The following is a 14,679-nucleotide window of genomic DNA, read 5'->3' as shown; positions in this document are numbered from 1 at the left end:
CTGCCTAGATGTTTGTTCCTGTGCCTGCCAGCCGTAAGGACTTCGGATGTGAGTATCCCAGCATCGGAGTTCCTGTTCGCCTGGAGTTTCCCTGCACCCTCCTTCTCAGCGTGGTCCGCGACCAGCCTTCCTGCTGGGACAGGGTGGTCCGCGACTCAGTCCCACGGGTGGGCTGAGTAGGGCGCCCTGATGAACAGTGCCATGTTTCCGTCCAGCCTTGTCTACAGTGTCTGCTTCAGCCCTTGCCCGGATGTCTTCCTGTCTCTGCCTTGACCTACGTCCTCGTCTGGTTCCTGAGCCTTCTGTCCTGTTGGGCCCTGGAGTGGCCAACAGGAGGGATTCGTCCCACGGGCTCTTGAGCTTCTGCCAGCCGAAGGGGCTTCGGATGTGAGTATCCCAGCATCGGAGTTCCTGCTCGCCTGGACCTTTCCTTCTCGCTTCAGCCCTTGTCCTGATGTCTCCGTCTTGCTTCAGCCTGCTTCTGCCCCGTCTGATGTCTTCTGTTTAAGGACTCTGTCTGCCCTCGCCTCTGTCCGGCCTGCTGCCCATTGCCGTTCCCTGCGGCAGGTCCGAAAGGGCCGGGAACAGTCGGAGGACCGTTCATTAGTCAACTTCCCCGTGTTGGCTACCATGGGCATGCAGGTCCGGCTGAGGGTCGGACTCCTTGCTTCTGTTCCTGCCTGCCTCGCTCACCATGCCTGCTCAGCTCACCTCCCACGGTGTGGCTTGGGGCTCCTCCTTGAGTCCTGCCGTGGCCCAAGGGCTCACCACCCGCTTACGACGACCGCGCTCGTAACAACTACTTTTTCTAATATCTTTGCTAACATTGGAATAGAGGAAACTGGCCAGTAGTTAGATGGTCATTGCTGGCTAAGTTTGATTTCTTTGGATATGGTCTAACAATAGCTTGTTTCAAGTCATCTGGGACCTCACTTTGAGATAAAAAGGCATGTACTAAACATTTCAGAAACAGTCCTAGGTCATCTCTTAGAACCTTAAGAGTCACTGTAGGACAGAGATTGAAATAAAAAAAAATTATCTTTCAAAGTATTTAGCACCAAACAAATTTCTACCAAAGGATGTTCAAAATGGCTCCACAAACTAGCAGTGGGACCAGCCTAAAGTGTCTGTTAATAAAACAATTTTTTCTTGAAAATAAAGTGCAAAACTGTTATGGTTTGTGGGGGAAGTGGGCCCTTGGCCCGAGGTGCGAGTTGATACTACCTGTGGGGAGGAGCCCCACAGGTCCACACAGTCGGGAGGCGAGGTCAAGCACAGCAGGGAGCTCTGAGTGAGACTGTAGATTACCTGGATGGAGAACCCCCGAGGGGATAGGCGCTCGGCAGGCCGCAGAGCGGAAAGCGCGAGACTGGTCGTGCAGGAGGTGTTCCGGAGAAGCAAATCTGAGGGGCGGAGCTGCTCAGTGCAGGAGGAGCTGAAGCGGTGACATAGGCCAATCCGCGGATCGGGGAAGCTCGAGTCAGGTCTCCACTGATGATCTAGGTTCCAGCCAAGGAGCGGGAAGCACTCACCGACGCTGGATGCACGGCAACACTGCCCCGAGGAGTGAGGAAGTGTTGGCAGTCTCTGTATAGCACGTAAGCGCGACCCCGAGGAGCGGGGAGCGCTGGCAGTCTCCGTGATGCCCAGGAGTACTGTCCTGAGGAACAGGGAAGTGCTGACAGTCTCTTGGATAGCACGTAAGCGCAACCCCGAGGAGCAAGGAGGCGCTGACAGAATTTTGGATGGCACGCAGTTTTATGTTTTGTAGGGTTTGGGTGGACCCTTGGACTCTGTGGCAGCTGACCACGCCCACGGGGGAAAGTCCCGTGAGGGGCCACAGGTCAGGCTCAGCTCCGGACACACAAACACAGATTATATCTTTTATTAGACAGTTTATGAAGCCACCAGAGATGGCAGTAGTGAGTAGAAGATGGAGCCCAGCTGGGCAGGTATTCCCCAGGGTGCTGGAACAGCGGCTTCTCCGGTAGCAGTGCTGTAGGAAGAAGAACTGAGAAAATGAGTACACAGAGATATTCACAGAGTCCCCAGTATGGAGAAGCCCCGAGATAGGGAGAGCTGGTCCTCGAGGAGCGAGTACCAGATCCCTGGGCACAAAGACTCGTTGGCAAGTACTCACGCAGCAGTTCTCCGTGGAAGATGGCACTGGTGCTGGAACGGAGACAGGCCCTCGAGGAGCAAGTACCTGGTTCCAGGGAAACAACTCTGAGGAGTAGATGGTAGTAGTACTCACAGATGGTGTCTGTAGCGAATTCTTCCAAGAAGAAGAGGAGACGGACACAGGCAGCGAGTCAGGGAACATGGGCCCTCAAGTAGCGAGTACTGGTTCCTGGTAGCGACCTGGAAGATGCAGAGAGGCCCCCGAAGAGTGGGTACCTCATTAACAGCAAAGAGTCCAAATAGAAGTTGGAGGCAGAGTAGCTGGGTACGGAGAGCGAATCCCATCCGTATTAAATCCCTTGCTAACTCAAAGGCTAGCAATAAACAGGCTTAAATATCTGGGCAGCGTGACGTCATCACAGGGGGACGCCCCTGAGGTTCATGTCATAGAGGAAATAAGAATGAGGGCCGCGCGGCGTGCGAGCCCTAAGGTACCTGAGGAGCATAGCGGGAGTCAGCGCCCAAGCTGGTCTGGGGACGCCGGAGAGGACAGCGGGCAGATGCCGCGGCAGCCGGACGTCCACAGGGAGCAGGAGGAGTCGCAGAAAAAGAAAGGTAGGCTGAGTGAAGCCGTCGGGCCACGACGGTTGCAACACGCAGATGCAGCCCTGAGGAGCGGGAAAGCGCGGACAGTCTTTGTACAGCACGTAGGCACCATCCCAAGGAGCGGGGAAGCACTGAGGTAGAACTCCTGAGTGGTAGAGGTGTTCCAGGAAGCAGTCCCGAGGAGTGGAGAGCTTTGCAGGGTAGGGTAGAGGCGCAGGGCCAGCCCGAGGAGCAGGGGAGGCCGGAGACCAAATCCCCGAGGAGAGCGCACACTGGCCGCCAAGGAGCAGGTGCCAGACAGAGTCCAACCCAGGCAGTCCGGAAGAGTAGCCGCAGGAACACATAGGCAGGAGCTAGCAGCGACGTATGGAACTTGTTGCCAAGTCGGTTAGCTGAGGGCGAAGGTGGAGCTTAAGTACCTAGATCCGATGACATCATCAGTCAGGGACGCCCCCGAGGTTCCCACCGAAGAGGCTTTAAAGGCGGGCCCAGCGGTGCGTGGAAGGCCCGGAAGCAACGTAGGTGGCGGTGGGAGCTCGGCCGCCACAAGGAGCCATGGGGAACGCCGCGACCGACAGTCATAACAAAAACACTCACTCTCCAGTGCTAATGAATTCAGTCCCTCAGCAGATGGTGAATCTAAAAGAGAATGGGCTAGCTGAAACATTTCATGAGGATAAGATGCCATCTCTGCTATCTTTTGAGAATAGAAATCTCTCTTTGCGTTGTCTATTGTGGCCTTATATAGAGTAACCTTAGAGTGAAAGCTTTCAAGATTAGCCAAAAATTTGATTTCCTCCAAGCTCTTTCTGCCCTATGTACCTCTCTTTTCAGGGTCCATAATGCAGAGGAGAACCAGGGGTTGGAGCGGCACCTACCACAGAACAGAGTGCGCATTGGAACCATATTATCTAAAGCAGAGTGAAATGTAGTTTGCCATGTAGCTAGCAAATCTCCCATGGAATCACTCTCAGACCCCAGAAGATTATGAAGCCAGATATTATGAAGCTGGTCCAATGCAACATGAGGACAGCACATAATCTAAGATGATGACTTTGAAAAAAATTTGTGAAGGGACCTTAAGTGAACATTGTATCAGATGATGATTGGACCATGGTACTGGAACTCCAGAAATACTTGGCGCATGGCTATATAACCAGTCATTACATATAAAAATTGAATCTAGTATGTGACTGCGATTGCGAGTGTGAAAATCAACCAAGTGCACCCAGCCGCAGGGCTAAAATACAGCGCCCACATGGAGATTAAAATCTCCCAGTATAATAAAGTTCTTTTTGTCAGCATTAATATCACATAACAGTCCATATAGAGCTAATATGATCCTGTAAAAAAACCCAGAGGACAATATACCAGGACCAAGCTCCAATTTTTTATTTTTTTATTTATTCATTTTCATCTACATTCAAGTAATCATTCTTACTTCCAAACAAAATTAGAGGTATATAAGCATATGTTAAAACATAATTACACATCAGGAAAATCTTCAGCGATATCCATTTAAGTATTAATCAAATATAATCCTAAAACATATTATCTTTTATTAATCATATAACTCATGACCCCCTCAATAAAGGAAATAAAGAGACCCTGAAGTGAAGGGGGGGGGGGATAAAGAATTCCTGGGAGTAAAAAAGAAAACATTTATGTAGAAACAGGCTGTGTATCCAACACTATATATCTTGTACTTTCAGGGACTAGATTGTTACTAAGGATTGGGTAGTTATGGTCCTAGCGTTTATAAAGGATTTCAGTTGTTCTGGTATAAAGAAAATGAAGGACTCATCATTCAGTTTTACAAGGCATTTACAGGGATATCTTAATGTAAAACTATATCCAAGAGCCGTTACTTGAGGCTTTAAAGCCAAAAATTCACGGCGTCTCTCCTGCGTGACTCTAGTTAGGTCAGGATAAATTCTGACCTGCTGAGTAAAGAAACTGGTTGATAGGTTTTTAAAATATCTTTGCATTATTTGATTTATATCAGCCTCGTTGAAAAAAGTCACTATCAGGGTTCCCCGTTCATACACTTCTTCCACAGAGCTTTCCAAGAACTGAGTTAAATTCTCCAAAATCTCAGGCTTATTTTGATTATCTCTCCCACTAAATGTTAATGGTACATAAGACAGCTTATTCACTACAGGAAAATATTGTTCTTCAAATCTTAACACATCCAACATAAACTTTTTCAAAGTTATAAGCAAATCCTGGCCTAAGATTCTGGGAAAGTTTAAAAAGCGTAGGTTTAATCTTCTGTTAAAATTTTCCAGTTCTAGTCTCCTATTATGATAGTTAATATCCTTAATTATTTTAACCACACAATCTGAGTTCTTAGAAGTCAATAATTCTGTTTTTCCAATTTGTTCTTTAAGTCCAGAATTCTGCTCTTCCATTTTCCCTTCCATCACTTCCATCTTTTCCTTTACACGCTTTAGTTCTGCCCCTTGTTCCTTATGACACTGGCCTAAAGAGGCCATTAAATCCCATAACGCTTCCAGCGTTACAACCTCAGGTTTAGATGGCATATGAAAGGACTCACCCATTTCTCCCGAATGGGATAAGTCATTTTCCTCCCCTGCTGTCCCAGACATTCCTGTCGCTCCAGCCGGGGTTCTGGGTTCTCTGTCCGGCGTTGAAGTCCGAAAACACGCCCCAGCTCCAACGCTTTCCAGGTCTACCGACCGCGACTGTGCAAGGCTCTGTCCGGGCGAGACCGCTCTCAAGCCCCCACTTTCCAGAGTCACACATTCGACGTCATCCGACGGCGCCCCAGGCCTGAGAGAGGAGCCAGACAGTCTCGGGACCTGAGGAGGTTGAAGGTACGGCGGGCTCAGCGTCACCTCCCCTAGTGGTTCCCCCGCTCCCTCGAGGTTGCTCACAGCGGGGAATTCGCCCTCCTTTTCAGTAGTTGGAGTGGATCGGTATGAAGTTATCAATCTCTGTGAGGAAGGCATAGCTGCTTCGGTGGGGTAGAGGCGAACTTTACCCTTTCTTTTGTGTGGCATCTTTAGGAAAAACGTGGAAAGACAGAGAGAGCGTTCCTCCGATCCAACTTACACAGCCGCCATCTTGCCCCCCCGAGCACCCAAGCTCCAATTTTTAGCAAAATTTAAACACATTCGTTCAGAGGAGCCTCTTTATTTGGGACCAATGATAAATATAAAGATTTTTAGCCACCACCAGGAGACCCCACCCCCCTTTTGTTGATTTGAGGCTTAGAAAATACAGTATGATCTGGTAAATTAAGTTGATTTAAAATAGCAATGTCCAATGAAAGCAGCCAGGATTCAGTCAAGCAAAGTACATGTAGGGAATTTTTGCATTTGCCATCCACGGAGGCCATCGAGCGGCTCACCTTCCCCAGTGCTGTCAGTGAAGTCTCAGCCCAAGTGCCATCAACTCCTGCTGCCACATGGCAGGGAGCCACCACCTCTACATCCTCGATGCAGCCTGGAAGGAGCCCCAATGCTGCCACGCCACCGCTACCATGTGGTGCTCTCTCCGCCGCCATCGTTCTGCCTCCATGGCCAGGAGGCTGTTCAGCGCTGCTGTCACAGTCTCTCTCATACAGCTTGGAGCCCCGCCAAGGTCCTTCTTCGTGGCTGGGGGCCACCAACTCTATCTTCGTGGCCTGAACACTGCCAACTTCATCTCTTGCACCCAATGTCTCTAGGCACACACATACCTCTCTTTACAATTTAAAGGGCCCACAGTGGGAAAAGCCCCACGGCCCTTTCTGATGTTGTCATCCAGGCAGCTCTATAAAAGGGTTCTGCAATCTTCACTCTGGGCCTTTGCAAGGATCTTCATGGTCGTCCATGGTGTCTTTGTCCTTCAAGGTCTTCCATGGTCATGTTGCTGTCTTGATGGTTTTCATGTTCTTCATTGGATGTTCCTGGCCTTCTTGTTCCTGTTCCATGTTCCTGGCCTCCTTGTTCTTCGTGGGAGCTCTTCCATGTTCTATGTTCCAAGTTCCTGGTCTCTCGTTGGTTCCTTGTTCAAGTTTTCAGAGTCCCTGCCTTGTCTAAGTTTTCTGAGTCCTCACCTCGTCCAAGTCTTCTGTCAAGTTCCAGATATTCCAGTCCTCGTTTCCAAGTTTTGCCTTCCAGCTCCTCTCTTATTTATTTATTTATTTATTTATTTATTTATTTATTTTTCTACACCGACATTCGATCTGGCATATCACATCGGTTTACATATAACAATTTGTCTAAGACGGACCTTGTAATGTCATGGTACATTATAACAGCTTAACTGAGTAACTGGCTACATACAAATAACGGTTTTACAAGATATTAAGATATTTACAAGATCTCTTGTCCTCCTTCCAGGTGTGCCAGCATCATGGTCCATGACCAGCCCATGGGGGGCTGTCTAGGGTGCCTCCTGGCTGAAAGCCTGTCTCCAAGTCCATCATCGCTGGATCAAGTCCTTGGAGTCCATCCTTGTTTTCAGAGTTTCAAATTCCAAGTCAAGTACCAAGTCAAGTTTCGAGTTCCTAGTCATGTTCCTAGCTCCAGATCTCATGGAGCATGTCCAGCCAGCAAACCTCCTTGTTCTTCATTCCAAGTCATGTTTCTTGTTCCAAGGGATGTTCTGTCTCCTGTCCTCGTCTAAGTCTCAGGCCAGTGTTGGAGCTTGCGTCAGCTTCAAGCTCAGGACGCTCAAGGCTTGGCAATCCTGTTGCGCTGATGATGGGACGGAGCGTAACCGAGGGCTTTCCAGGATGGGACAAGGAGAATGTGTGCTCTTGCAGTGAAGACAGTCCAAGTCTCAAAACCTCCGCCGACCTGCATGCCCATGAGACCACAAACGCAGAGGTCACGGTGGAAGAAGTTCGTAAGCATTGGAGCTTGGAGTGAAGACCGGAACTTGGAGTGAAGACTCTGATGTGGAGCTTGGGACGAAGACAGGAAACAAGAGGGATGAGCAAGACCCATGTGGGGCTGGTCGCGGAATACACTGTCCCCTTCGCGCCCTACACAGCCGGATGGCTGGTCGCAGACCACGAGGAGATTGGGACAGGCTCAGGCAGTCTCATAGCGCAGGTTAGTGGAAACCTCTCGGATCTTCCGGAGTTGAAATTAGGGAACCAGATAAAAGCTTGGAGTATGGAAACTCGGAATAAAAGCAGGAGAATCTCCGGAGGCACGGGTCCCACCCCCTGGTGCAATAGGACAGGGAACATGATGAACTTGGGACATCAGGACATCAAGGATATCAAGGAACATCAGGACATCAAGGAACATTAGGAGACCATGAGGATACAAAGATACAGGATACGGAAGTCCAAGGACGAAATCAGGATGCCAGGAAGGAGCTGGAACAAGGAGTCCTTGGGAGAAGTAGCCCAGGAGGACTAGCTCCTTGCCAAAGTGTTGCGTCCGTCGGTCCTAGATGGCTTCGCCCCGTTTGCCTCACCTTATTCACGGCTCCTCCCGCTTACCTGGGAAAGATGGCTCCCACCGCATCTACAAGCCGACCTCTCTGGCGTCCCCGGAATGGCTATCTTGCAGCCTCCCGGCATTGCTCCTCCCAGGTACCTACTAGGGTGTGTGCACGCTCGCAACCCACGTTTTTGTACCATCCTTGGCGCGAACCTCGAGGGCGTTCCCTCATGCTGACGTCACACCATCCGGGTATATTACCTTCACTAATTTGCTAGCTCTTTGAGTTAGCAAGGACTCAAATCCATTCTTGTCTACGCTACTCTGCTGCTTCCATGCTGCCGCAGGAAGCTCTCTCTCTCTGCCCTTTGGGGTAACTGCTAACCTGGGTACACGCTTCTCGGGGCCCTCTGCTTTATTTCAGGTGCCTTACAGGGAACAGATACTCGCTCCTCAGGGGCCTGCTCTCCCTGTCTCGGTGCCTGTACCTTCTACAACGTACCTGGTGGAATCGCATATCTACAGCCAATACCTAGTGAGTACTCTAACTCTCAGTCTATCTCATCCACAGTATCTCCTAGCTGGGAGACCTGCTGCGGAACCTCCTGACGTCATCTAGGAGAGAAGGGCTCCCTCTGCCGAGGTCCCTGAGACTGCAACTACGGACTGCCTCACTACTGCCACCTGGTGGCTCTCTTCAAGCTGTCTAATAAAGAACTAATTGTGTTTTTCTGTAGTTCGAGTCTAGCCCAGTGCTGTGGCTCCTCACGGGGCTCCTCCTCGTGGGCATGGTCATTTCCACAGCATCCAAGGATCCACCAAAACACACATAACCATAGCATGAAGCAAGGACTGACTGACGGAGAAGCCCTTTTATAGGGCAGGAAGCAGGCAACTCCCTGGGAGGAGTTCAGATGGGCCACACCTGGCTGGCCCTTTAAATCAGGAGGAAGCCATGGGCCCGCCCCTTAGGAAGGAAGGGGCAGGACCCTGGACAGCGGCCATGCTACAGCTGTACGCTGAGCCAGAGAGGAGACGGAGCAGGCCTCAGGGCAGGCCCGACGAGGGAGCGGTGGTGTCCCAGCCGCATCAAGAGGGTGAAGAGCGGCTTCCTGATGCAGGCAACATTGCAGATGCGGCCTCCATGCCGCGGACGTAGATGACAGCTTCGGCGGCTCTCAGGCTGCAAAGGAAGGCCCGGCACGGCTCCTGCCGAGCCGGCAAGATGGCGGCTGGACCGCGAAGGTCCGCGGTGTCGGCGTCTCCAGGCTGGCTGTGGGAATGGTGAGATAGCAGCCTCCAGGCCACAAGGAAGTCAGGCTGTGGCCTAGTAGGGATGGCAGCGGAGGTAAGCTGTGGCTCATGGTTCTGGCCATAGCTGTGTCGCAACAGCCAGAGCCTGTCTCTCTCCCAGCATGGTCTGCGATCAACCCATATCTGGTTGTCTAGGGTGCACAGTGGGACACCATGGTCTACAACCAGCCCTCGGGCTGTGTAAGGTGCCCTTGAAGTTGAATTCTAACCTGAACCTGAGCCTTCATCCATGTTCCTCGTCTCCAGAGTCTTCGTCCACGTTCTTTGGATCCGAGCCTTTGTCCAAGTTCCTAGTCTTCAGTATCTTCGTCCATGTTCCACGTCATGCTATGTCTTGTCCTCAGCCTCTGTCTGTCCTGATGCACTCACCATTTCAATCGGCAGATCCGAAAGGGCTGTTGAGTGGCCAGATGGCTACCCAAGAGACCAGCATTGTATTGTTGGGTTTTACTCTGTGCGTACAGGTTCAACGGATGTCTGAGTGAGCTACGTTTCCTAGTCCAAGCTACGTTTCCTAGTCCAGCCTGTACTTGGATACACTTGCCTCCCACGGTATGTACCTTGGAGTTCTGCCCTGAGGTCGTGCTGTGATCTAAGGGCTCACTTTCTCTTGAGCAAGCAACCGCATCCCATGCTCTCAACAGGGAATATTCAGATAAAAGATCAATTAAGATATGAACCTTCCATTGAAGGGATTGGCTGTTGATTAGAAATGACAGATCCACTGAGTCACCTCTGGATGATTGCAAAGAAAGTGTGCCATTGACCTGAGTCCTGGTTGTATCTCTTCACAACCGGTTTCCAGCCTTAGATCTTCTATATGGAAGAGGACCTTAATGACTCTGACCAAGTTTTACCGGAATAGATTTGTTGTGTTTGTGGCATATTTTGTGGACTCTTGGTCGAAGTGGCAATGACTCCTCCTACGGGGAGGGGCCCCATGGGGAACCACAACGATAGGCTATATTCTAGTAAGCAGACACTGAGGAAAGAAAGCTTTATGATACTACTGTTGAATCTTGCCCAAGGAATGGACAGTACTGCAGTCCAGTGATATCACAGTAAGCTCAGACAGTCTCTGTAGTAGATAGTCTCACCCAGATGTCGCAAAGGTCCGCAGCGCGGGATAGGCAGTGAACCTGAAGGGTGGAATAGGAAGAGCTGGAGCATAGCAATGCTCACAGAGTGGCAGTGCTGATAAACTTCCTTCGGTAGTTGAATGAAGAGAAAGACCCGTTGTCCAAGGTGCAGGATACCCTGAGCAGAATAGGACCTCGAGGAGTGAGTACCTAGGAGTGCCGAGGGTTCCTGAAAGAAAGCAGACAGGACTCCCGAAGAGTGGGTGTCCTTAAGGTTAGGCAGCTGAACCCTGAAGGGCAGGTAGAAGTGAGAGGCCCCCAAGGAGCGGGTAACCACAGCTTCCGTAGGAGAGAGATACCCCGGAGGGTAGTGAGGAATCCAAGCGAGCAGCTTAGAAGCGGTCAGAGTAGCAAAACTGAAGTCCTTGCTAATTCTCAGCGGAGCTGAGGTTTAAATACCCGGAGCTACTGACGTCATGCGGTGGGGATGCCCCCGAGGTTCCCACCATGACGTATTCAAAAGTGTAGGCAGCATGCACGCGCGTGCCCTATGAGGCTTCAGGAAGAAGCATGGTGGATGGGGATGCCCATGCTGTCTGGGCAACGTCGAGGGTTTCGTCAACCAGCAGCGGAGGCAGCCATCCTTCCAAGGGAGGAGGAAAAGGGTAAAAGAGAGGTGAGGCAGAGCGGTCGCAGTCATCTGCGACCCATGGACGCAACAGTACCCCCTTTCAAAGGGCCCCCTCCAGGACCTCTTCCTGGTGGTCTGGGTTTTCGAGGGTGTGCGAGATGAAATTGACGTACCATGTCTTTATCCATGATGTTGGCCAGAGGCTCCCATGAGTTTTCTTCTGGTCCATAATCCTCCCAGGAGATGAGGTATTCCCATGACTTGCCTCTCTTACGGACATTCTAGACGTCATCTAGAGCATACTCAATGTCATCCTCCATGTCCAGGTTTGTGGGTTCTGGGGTCTTCTTAGAGAACTCTGAGAGCATCAAGGGTTTGAACAGAGAGACATGGCAGGCATTGTGTATTCTCATTGATGGAGGTAATTTCAAACTGTATGTCAGTTTTCCCAAGCGCCAAAAGATTGCAAAGGGTCCTACATAGCAAGGTGCAAAACGTGCTGAAGGTAGTTTAAGACGGAGGAACTTGGTACTCAGCCAGACTTTGTCTCCAGACTGAAACTGAGGTGCCTCTCGATGGTGAGCATCATAGATCTTTTTGGCTTTCTGTCCTGCTTTAAAGAGCAGATCCTTCGTTTGCTTCCAAAGCTGAGATAACTCTGCTGCAGTCGCCTGTGTGGCAGGAGAAGCCACTGATAAGGGCAGAGAAGGAAGCGGTTGTCGTCCATAGACGAGTTGGAAGAGAGTAGATCACGTAGATGTAGCAGGATGCGAGTTGATAGCAAATTCTGCCCAAGGCAGCAGTTTCGCCCAGTCACGCTGTTATGAATTAACGTAGGACCGTAGAAACTGTTTAAGCATTCTATTCATTCTTTCAGTCTGTCCATTAGACTGAGGGTGGTAAGTGGAAGTCAAGTCCAAGGAGATGTCAAACTTTTGACATAGGACTCTCCAGAATTTAGCAGTGAATTGTACTCCTCTTTCGGTCAGAATATGCTTAGGTATTCCATGAAGGCAGAAGATATGTTTGATGAAGAGTCTCGCTAACTCCAAGGCAGAGGGTAATCCTGGTAAGGCTACAAAATGTGCCATCTTGGAGAAGCGATCAATGGTGACCCAAATGGTATTGTTCCCATTGGAGAATGGTAAGTCTACCACAAAATCGGTTGCTATATGTGTCCAGGGTTTATCCGGCGCAGGCAAGGGTTGAAGGAGACCCCAAGGACGTCCGGCTGGTGACTTTTGCTTGGTGCAGACAGCGCAGGAACCCACATAAGCTTGTACATCTTCTTTCATGGTTGGCCACCAGTAATACCGCTGTAACATGGCCAAAGTACGACTCTGTCCAGGATGGCTGGTCAGGCGGGAATCGTGCGCCCACTTCAACAGTTTCTTCCTTTGATTTCTAGCCACAACCGTCTTCCCAGAGGGTACAATATGAGTGGTTGCAAGAACCACCTTCCCGGGGTCAATAATGTGACAGGGTTCGTCAGGCACATCCGAGGTGAGAAGGATCATGACAGGGCATCAGCCCAGGTGTTCTTCTCTCCCGGACGGTATTTCATAGAAACATAGAAGTGCACTGGGGAAAGGCTTGATCTCCGCTACTTTGGTGGAAAATAGCCTCAAATTGTTATATAGGTGGTATTACACCCCGGTTCGACTGCACCGCATTTCCCCAGGTTTCTCGGATAAATGTTGGAAGGGTTGTGGCACTGAGGGGACCTTTATTCACCTTTGGTGGAACTGTGGGGTGATCTCAAGGGTGTGGGAGACCATCTCCAATTGGCTTTCAGAAATCCTACACATGCCTTGTGTATTAACCCCTCAGACGGCGCTACTAAATGAGGGGCTATCCACTGGAGATACACATCAAAATCAGTTTATTAAATACGTGGCCACGGCAACCAGATGCGAAATAGCATTACAATGGAAGACCCCGATAGGTCCACCCATAGCTAAAATTCAAGCCAGAGTAGCTAAAATACACACTCTCAGTAAAATTACAGCGCACAAACAGCATAGACTGGGGCATTTTCAGAAGATTTGGCAACCCTATCAGACGTGGTGTGCCCTTCAATGTATTGTCTGAACAGCCTTAGCGTTTCTTTGGTAAGGATGGTGCAAAACTAGACAAATTGTTTGATATGTGTCGATTGTAACTGTTGTTGATTTTGAATGTATGGAGCAGGGGGGTGGGGGGAAGGATGGGGGGGATAACTCACTCATAATAACTCAGAGAGACTGTTATTGGTTATAGGTTTATTGTACTCACATTACTGTGTACTTATCATTGTTATCATCACAGTTTGTTTTTAGATATGTCTCTAATAAAAATTTCAATTAAAAAAAAAAAAAAAAAGAAACATAGAAGTGACGGCAGAAGAAGACCATACGGCCCATCCAGTCTGCCCAGCAAGCTTTCACAGTTATTTTTCTCATACTTATCTGTTACTCTGACCGCTGAGGTCAGGGCCCTTATTGGTAACTTTTTGGTTCTAATTTTCCTTTCATCCCTGCCATTGATGTAGAGAGCAGTGCTGGAGCTGCATAAAAGTGAAGTATCACGCTTAAATGGTTAGGGGTAGTAACTGCCACAATAAGCAAGTTACTCCCACACTTATTTGTTTACACAGCCTGTGCAATTTAGTCCTTGTTGGTTGTCTTAATATAAATCCTCTTTTCTTCATCCCCCTGCCGTTGAAGCAGTGAGCGGCACTGTATATGTATTCAAAGTGAAGTATTGGTTCGGGGTAGTAACCGCCGCAACAAGCAAGCTACTCCCACGCTTGTTTACCCAGACTATGCAATTCAATCCTAATTGGTAGTTGTCTGAATGTAAATCCTCTTATCTTCATTTCCCCCTGCCGATGAAGCTGTGAGCTGCGCTGTATATGTATTCAAAGTGAAGTATCAGGCTTAATTGGTTTGGGGTAGTAACCACTGCAACAAGCAAGCTACTCCCACGCTTGTTTACCCAGACTATGCAATTCAATCCTAGTTGGTAGTTGTCTGAATGTAAATCCTCTTATCTTCATTCAAAGGGAAGTCGAATCTGTTAAAGAACAGTGACCATCTTGCTTGACAGTGATTGAGTTGTTGTGCATATCTGAGGTACTCCAAGTTCTTGTGATCGGCGTACACTACTATCTGATGTTGTGTGCCTTCCAGCCAAGGACGCCACTCCTCAAAGGCCAGCTTAATTGTAAGTAACTCTTTGTCTCCGATTCCGTAATTTCTTTCAGCAGGCAAGAACTCCCTTGAGAAGAAGGAGCAGGGATGGAACACATTGGATTTGCTGTACTGGCTCAAAACAGCTCCCATGCCGATGTCCGATGCGTCAACCTCGACGATGAATGGACGATGCAGGTCTGGATGGCGGAGGAATGGCTTCTTTTGAAAAGCCTCTTTGAGTGTTAGAAAGGCTGATATGGCTTCAGTAGACCAGTTGGCAGGATTCGCTCCCTTTCTTGTCATAGCAGTGAGAGGGTCCGTCAATGATGAGTAGTTCTTGATGAAGGAAC

Source organism: Rhinatrema bivittatum, chromosome 7, assembly GCF_901001135.1.
Source record: "Rhinatrema bivittatum chromosome 7, aRhiBiv1.1, whole genome shotgun sequence".
Lineage (NCBI taxonomy): Eukaryota > Metazoa > Chordata > Amphibia > Gymnophiona > Rhinatrematidae > Rhinatrema > Rhinatrema bivittatum.
The sequence above is the reverse complement of the archived record's forward strand: the minus strand, read 5'-3'. Positions refer to the sequence as shown.